Source organism: Poromitra crassiceps (genome assembly GCF_964638095.1).
Source record: "Poromitra crassiceps genome assembly, chromosome: 22".
NCBI lineage: Eukaryota > Metazoa > Chordata > Actinopteri > Beryciformes > Melamphaidae > Poromitra > Poromitra crassiceps.
The window spans coordinates 996,221-1,004,496 of record NC_139647.1 but is presented as its reverse complement, the minus strand read 5'-3'; the positions used below and the strand labels follow the sequence as shown (position 1 = coordinate 1,004,496).

The following is an 8,276-nucleotide window of genomic DNA, read 5'->3' as shown; positions in this document are numbered from 1 at the left end:
GAGGCTTCCTTCAGGTACAATCAGGACGTTCAAATTGGGTGGTGGTGGGGGTGGTTGCTTAAACCTGCGCTAAACCTCTGGTGTCACTCCACATTTACTCTTTTTGGCTTTAGGGCAAGGTGTCACAATAGTCTACTGGAAACACCCCCCCCCCCTCCACACACACACACCAGCTTTATGTTGATTGACAGCTGAAATGTAACATTTTAAAAACCAGACAGGTCAAACTTTTTACAGCGGGATTTTGGCCAAACTCTCTTAGTCTCGCTCTCTCTCACTGTCTCTCTATGTCTCTCGACCACATGAAAGTGAAGCTTCCTTCAGGTACAATCAGGACGTTCAAATTGGGTGGTGGTGGGGGTGGTTGCTTAAACCTGCGCTAAACCTCTGTGTCACTCCACATTTACTCTTTTTGGCTGTCACAATAGTCTACTGGGACCCCCCCCCCCCCCTCCACACACACACACCAGCTTTATGTTGATTGACAGCTGAAATGTAACATTTTAAAAACCAGACAGGTCAAACTTTTTACAGCGGGATTTTGGCCCGAACTCTCTTAGTCTCGCTCTCTCTCACTGTCTCTCTATGTCTCTCGACCACATGAAAGTGAGGCTTCCTTCAGGTACAATCAGGACGTTCAAATTGGGTGGTGGTGGGGGGTGGTTGCTTAAACCTGCGCTAAACCTCTGGTGTCACTCCACATTTACTCTTTTTGGCTTTAGGGCAAGGTGTCACAATAGTCTACTGGAAACACCCCCCCCCCCCTCCACACACACACACCAGCTTTATGTTGATTGACAGCTGAAATGTAACATTTTAAAAACCAGACAGGTCAAACTTTTTACAGCGGGATTTTGGCCAAACTCTCTTAGTCTCGCTCTCTCTCACTGTCTCTCTATGTCTCTCGACCACATGAAAGTGAAGCTTCCTTCAGGTACAATCAGGACGTTCAAATTGGGTGGTGGTGGGGGTGGTTGCTTAAACCTGCGCTAAACCTCTGGTGTCACTGTGTCACTCCACATTTACTCTTTTTGGCTGTCACAATAGTCTACTGGGACCCCCCCCCCCCCTCCACACACACACACCAGCTTTATGTTGATTGACAGCTGAAATGTAACATTTTAAAAACCAGACAGGTCAAACTTTTTACAGCGGGATTTTGGCCAAACTCTCTTAGTCTCGCTCTCTCTCACTGTCTCTCTATGTCTCTCGACCACATGAAAGTGAGGCTTCCTTCAGGTACAATCAGGACGTTCAAATTGGGTGGTGGTGGGGGTGGTTGCTTAAACCTGCGCTAAACCTCTGGTGTCACTCCACATTTACTCTTTTTGGCTTTAGGGCAAGGTGTCACAATAGTCTACTGGAAACACCCCCCCCCCCCTCCACACACACACACCAGCTTTATGTTGATTGACAGCTGAAATGTAACATTTTAAAACCAGACAGGTCAAACTTTTTACAGCGGGATTTTGGCCAAACTCTCTTAGTCTCGCTCTCTCTCACTGTCTCTCTATGTCTCTCGACCACATGAAAGTGAAGCTTCCTTCAGGTACAATCAGGACGTTCAAATTGGGTGGTGGTGGGGGTGGTTGCTTAAACCTGCGCTAAACCTCTGGTGTCACTCCACATTTACTCTTTTTGGCTGTCACAATAGTCTACTGAACCCCCCCCCCCCCCTCCACACACACACACACCAGCTTTATGTTGATTGACAGCTGAAATGTAACATTTAAAAACCAGACAGGTCAAACCTTTTACAGCGGGATTTTGGCCGAACTCTCTTAGTCTCGCTCTCTCTCACTGTCTCTCTATGTCTCTCGACCACATGAAAGTGAGGCTTCCTTCAGGTACAATCAGGACGTTCAAATTGGGTGGTGGTGGGGGTGGTTGCTTAAACCTGCGCTAAACCTCTGGTGTCACTCCACATTTACTCTTTTTGGCTTTAGGGCAAGGTGTCACAATAGTCTACTGGAAACACCCCCCCCCCCCTCCACACACACACACCAGCTTTATGTTGATTGACAGCTGAAATGTAACATTTTAAAAACCAGACAGGTCAAACTTTTTACAGCGGGATTTTGGCCAAACTCTCTTAGTCTCGCTCTCTCTCACTGTCTCTCTATGTCTCTCGACCACATGAAAGTGAAGCTTCCTTCAGGTACAATCAGGACGTTCAAATTGGGTGGTGGTGGGGGTGGTTGCTTAAACCTGCGCTAAACCTCTGGTGTCACTCCACATTTACTCTTTTTGGCTGTCACAATAGTCTACTGGAACCCCCCTCCACACACACACACACCAGCTTTATGTTGATTGACAGCTGAAATGTAACATTTAAAAACCAGACAGGTCAAACCTTTTACAGCGGGATTTTGGCCGAACTCTCTTAGTCTCGCTCTCTCTCACTGTCTCTCTATGTCTCTCGACCACATGAAAGTGAGGCTTCCTTCAGGTACAATCAGGACGTTCAAATTGGGTGGTGGTGGGGGTGGTTGCTTAAACCTGCGCTAAACCTCTGGTGTCACTCCACATTTACTCTTTTTGGCTTTAGGGCAAGGTGTCACAATAGTCTACTGGAAACCCCCCCCCCCCCCCTCCACACACACACACACACCAGCTTTATGTTGATTGACAGCTGAAATGTAACATTTTAAAAACCAGACAGGTCAAACCTTTTACAGCGGGATTTTGGCCGAACTCTTAGTCTCGCTCTCTCTCACTGTCTATCTATGTCTCTCGACCACATGAAAGTGAGGCTTCCTTCAGGTACAATCAGGACGTTCAAATTGGGTGGTGGTGGGGGTGGTTGCTTAAACCTGCGCTAAACCTCTGGTGTCACTCCACATTTACTCTTTAGGCTTTAGGGCAAGGTGTCACAATAGTCTACTGGACCCCCCCCCCCCCTCCACACACACACACCAGCTTTATGTTGATTGACAGCTGAAATGTAACATTTTAAAAACCAGACAGGTCAAACTTTTTACAGCGGGATTTTGGCCAAACTCTCTTAGTCTCGCTCTCTCTCACTGTCTCTCTATGTCTCTCGACCACATGAAAGTGAAGCTTCCTTCAGGTACAATCAGGACGTTCAAATTGGGTGGTGGTGGGGGGTGGTTGCTTAAACCTGCGCTAAACCTCTGGTGTCACTCCACATTTACTCTTTTTGGCTTTAGGGCAAAGTGTCACAATAGTCTACTGAAACCCCCCCCCCCCCCCCCTCCACACACACACACACCAGCTTTATGTTGATTGACAGCTGAAATGTAACATTTTAAAACCAGACAGGTCAAACCTTTTACAGCGGGATTTTGGCCGAACTCTCTTAGTCTCGCTCTCTCTCACTGTCTCTCTATGTCTCTCGACCACATGAAAGTGAAGCTTCCTTCAGGTACAATCAGGACGTTCAAATTGGGTGGTGGTGGGGGTGGTTGCTTAAACCTGCGCTAAACCTCTGGTGTCACTCCACATTTACTCTTTTTGGCTGTCACAATAGTCTACTGGAACCCCCCCCCCCCTCCACACACACACACACACCAGCTTTATGTTGATTGACAGCTGAAATGTAACATTTTAAAAACCAGACAGGTCAAACCTTTTACAGCGGGATTTTGGCCGAACTCTCTTAGTCTCGCTCTCTCTCACTGTCTCTCTATGTCTCTCGACCACATGAAAGTGAGGCTTCTTCAGGTACAATCAGGACGTTCAAATTGGGTGGTGGTGGGGGTGGTTGCTTAAACCTGCGCTAAACCTCTGGTGTCACTCCACATTTACTCTTTTTGGCTTTAGGGCAAGGTGTCACAATAGTTTACTGGAAACCCCCCCCCCCCCCCTCCACACACACACACACACACACACCAGCTTTATGTTGATTGACAGCTGAAATGTAACATTTTAAAAACCAGAAAGGTCAAAGCTTTTACAGCGGGATTTTGGCCAAACTCTCTTAGTCTCGCTCTCTCTCACTGTCTATCTATGTCTCTCGACCACATGAAAGTGAGGCTTCCTTCAGGTACAATCAGGACGTTCAAATTGGGTGGTGGTGGGGGTGGTTGCTTAAACCTGCGCTAAACCTCTGGTGTCACTCCACATTTACTCTTTAGGCTTTAGGGCAAGGTGTCACAATAGTCTACTGGAACCCCCCCCCCCCCCCCCTCCACACACACACACCAGCTTTATGTTGATTGACAGCTGAAATGTAACATTTTAAAAACCAGACAGGTCAAACTTTTTACAGCGGGATTTTGGCCAAACTCTCTTAGTCTCGCTCTCTCTCACTGTCTCTCTATGTCTCTCGACCACATGAAAGTGAAGCTTCCTTCAGGTACAATCAGGACGTTCAAATTGGGTGGTGGTGGGGGTGGTTGCTTAAACCTGCGCTAAACCTCTGGTGTCACTCCACATTTACTCTTTTTGGCTTTAGGGCAAGGTGTCACAATAGTCTACTGAAACCCCCCCCCCCCCTCCACACACACACACACCCAGCTTTATGTTGATTGACAGCTGAAATGTACATTTTAAAAACCAGACAGGTCAAACTTTTTACAGTGGGATTTTGGCCGAACTCTCTTAGTCTCGCTCTCTCTCACTGTCTCTCTATGTCTCTCGATCACATGAAAGTGAGGCTGCCTTCAGGTACAATCAGGACGTTCAAATTGGGTGGTGGTGGGGGTGGTTGCTTAAACCTGCGCTAAACCTCTGGTGTCACTCCACATTTACTCTTTTTGGCTTTAGGGCAAGGTGTCACAATAGTCTACTGGAAACCCCCCCCCCCTCCACACACACACACACACACACACCAGCCTTATGTTGATTGACAGCTGAAATGTAACATTTTAAAAACCAGACAGGTCAAACTTTTTACAGCGGGATTTGGCCAAACTCTCTTAGTCTCGCTCTCTCTCACTGTCTCTCTATGTCTCTCGATCACATGAAAGTGAGGCTTCCTTCAGGTACAATCAGGACAGTCAGCTTGGGTGGTGGACCGTTGACAGTTGATTGAAGTTCCCGTGTCTATGTAGTCAAGAACTGATAGAAATAAGCTGATGTAGGAGTCTAGTCAGTCTCTGACTCTAGCTCAGTCAGATAAACAGCTGCTCACTTGTTAAATTCCAACCTATCTCACTCTTTATACTGTGTTGTTGTCAGTGTGAACACAGTGTGTAGTATTCAGAGAGGGAACTCCAAACAGCTCATAGCTCAGTGGGATGAGTCACTGTGTCTGTGTTGCTACCTGACAGGTGGATTATTGGTTTGATTCCGGATGGAGGAGACATATTACAGCACTGCCCTGTCTTTAACATCACCAGCTGACAGAGCAGCCTAGCGCCTCCTACAGCTGGAACCACAGACACTGTGGACTGGATCTGGAGCTTTTTTTTGCTAAATGTTTTTTACACCTACTGTAGCAGCAGCCTTCCAAACACACATCCACAAAACCAACTTCTAAAGTCAGTAAAAGGTAAGCTATCTGTGGTCTTCTGTCTCGTAACCCTCAGCTCATATCTCAGTAGGGGTTGGGGGGGGAGAACAGCCAGGTAGCTCCAGGTAGTGGCAGTGGAGCGGGAATCGAACCTCTGGCCCTCATGTCTCTGTGTGACTGATTTTACCTTCACACCACCATCTCCCTTCACACTCACAGCTCTTGTCTGGGCGCTTTTATCTCTTGCCACTGCCTGTCATCATTCAAAACTGACTGAGGCACGAACCCACGACCTCAAAAGTGACTGTGGCTCGAACCCACAAGCTCCAAACTGCTAGACAGCAATCCAACTCACTGAGCTAGTGGGATAATGCCAAAGATGGGTTTTTCTCAGAGCTGATCAGTTTTTCCTCTGGCTGTCAACTTTCAAAATGTACTGACTGTGGTGGTGGAGCGGGAATCAAACCTGCCACGCGTAAGTTCCCGCATCTTTATGTGGTCGAAAAGTCCATCGCACCACTTTTCTCTCTTTCGTCTGGCTTTCACCACTCAAGACTGACGGAGGCTTGAACCCACGACCTCAAAATAATTTGAGCCCTCAATAATGCTTGGCAGCATGCCAGCTCACTGCGCCACCAGGTCAGACTTCTTAAGAGAGGTTTTCTCAGGACTTTAAATCACTCTTTCTCCTGGCTGTCAACATTGATAACTGACTGAGGATCGAACCCACGACCTCAAAAGACACTGAGGCTCAAACCCACAAGCTCCAAACTGCGAGACAACAATCCAACTCACTGAGCTACTGGGCCACAACGCCTAATGCAGGTTTTTCTCAGAGCTTATCACTTTTTCCCTCTGGCTGTTGACTTTCAAAATGTACTGACTGTGGTGGTGGAGCGTGAATCAAACCTGCCACAGACATGTCCCCCGTCTCTATGTGGTCAAACATCGCACCACCAACCGTTCTGTCTCTGCACATCCCAGGTTAGAACTCACAACCTCTCCCTCTGAAGGCAGCTGACATACACAGTGAACCACATAGGCACTGCCATTGATGCAGTATTTCTCTCTGTATGACTGTATTTCTCTCTGTATGACTTTTGAAGTGCCTGGCTATAGGTCAAAATCTGGAAAAGGCTACTGTATATTTTAGCTTTTAGTCAATTTAGAAATAGTTAAGTAGACTCGGTTATGGCAAGAGATTCATTTCTGGACTTCCAAACATCAATTTAGACTGTAGATCACCGTTCTAAATGGATTAAAAGCAACAATACAGTATAACAATTTCCTGGTTTCAGCCTAACTATATAATTCATGCTAATTTCCAGCTTTGGCGATTAATTATCTCATTATGGTAATTACTCAAATTGCCCAACATGCAACTCTTAGCAACCAAGTTGAATTTCATCCACTAGGCATACATATGACATTTCAATCATAAAAGTTCATAAGAAACAACATTACTGGGTCCAAGAAATGTCCAGTAGACTATTGTGACACCTTGCCCTAAAGTCTAAAGAGTAATTGTGGAGTGACACCACAGTTTTAGCACAGGTTTAAGCAACCACCACCACCACCCCCCAAGCTGAATGTACCGATGTACCTGAAGGAAGCCTCACTTTCATGTGAGCGAGAGACCTTAAGAGAGAGTGAGAGAGAGAGAGAGAACAGAGTTCAGCCAAAATCCCGCTGTAAAAAGTTTGACCTGTCTGTTAAAAAATGTTACATTTCAGCTGTCAATCAACATAAAGCTGGAGAGAAGAACATGCAACAAAATCCCGCACGCTGGATTTGTAGCAGGGTTACTGTGGGAGGACTGAAGCTTACATGGTGGACTACACACCACAAGCTGAATTTAACTGAATGTACTGTATGTAGGTTTAAGCAACCACCACCACCCCAAGCTGAATGTCCTGACGGTACCTGAAGGAAGCTTGGCTTTCCTTTGAGTGACAGTGACAGAGAATGAGAGAGAGAGAGAGAACAGAGTCAGGCCAAAGTCCCGCTGTAAAAAGTTTGACCTGTCTGGTTTTTAAAATGTTACATTTCAGCTGTCAATCAACATAAAGCTGGTGTGTGTGTGTGGGTGTGTGTGTGTGTGTGTGTGTGGGGGGGGGGGGGGGGGGGTCATAAAGTCTCTGAAAAATGTAATGGTAAAAAACAAAGATAAGAGCTCTTCCTTTATGTTTTTTTTTATTTCAGACATATTATGCTTTATTGACATATCATAAGAGGACACAGAGGTGTGGGAGAGAAAGACAGATAGAGAGAGAAGAGAGAAAGAGAGAGAGAGAGAGAGAGAGAGGAAGAGGACTCAACTCAGTGTGCCAGTGTTAATTAGTAATTACTTTATTGAACAGTCAATCAGTATCCTCCAACAACCTGTTAGAGGATTTAACTAGGGGTGGAGCCGAACCCGGTATTCAGAAAAGCACAAATACGCGGGTTTTTACAAATGTTATTTATTTACAAATATTTATAAAATGATTTGTTTCCTCTGCCTCTGTCTGTGTGTCAGGGATGTGTAAGCCTGAGCTCTATGGGTCTGTCTGTGTAGCTGAGTGGTGAGTGCAGTTGTCTCTGTTCTGATAGACGAGAGTTCAAACCCACTGTAGGAACTCTCCTTTGCAGTATAGTTTATTAAAGAACATTTATGTTAACACTTTAATATCCTCAAATTAATTAGAAGTGTAATAAAAACTAAAAGAAGATTGTTGCGCCTATTTCTACTTTTATTCAAATACAAATAACTTTGCTGCCTCAAAAAAATACAGAGTTCACTCTGTGCACATCCCAGTTTAGAACTCACAACCTCTCCCTTGGAAGGCAGCTGACATACAGTGAACCACAATGGCAGTGC

The 8,276-nt window shown here is 45.8% G+C and overlaps 1 protein-coding gene across 1 annotated transcript in view; it reads right to left on the bottom strand.

The window, feature by feature from the left end:
• Positions 1–8,276, bottom strand: part of zcchc24 (zinc finger, CCHC domain containing 24) — a 75,669-nt gene that overhangs the window by 5,920 nt on the left and 61,473 nt on the right. The gene's annotated exons all lie outside the window — the stretch shown is intronic.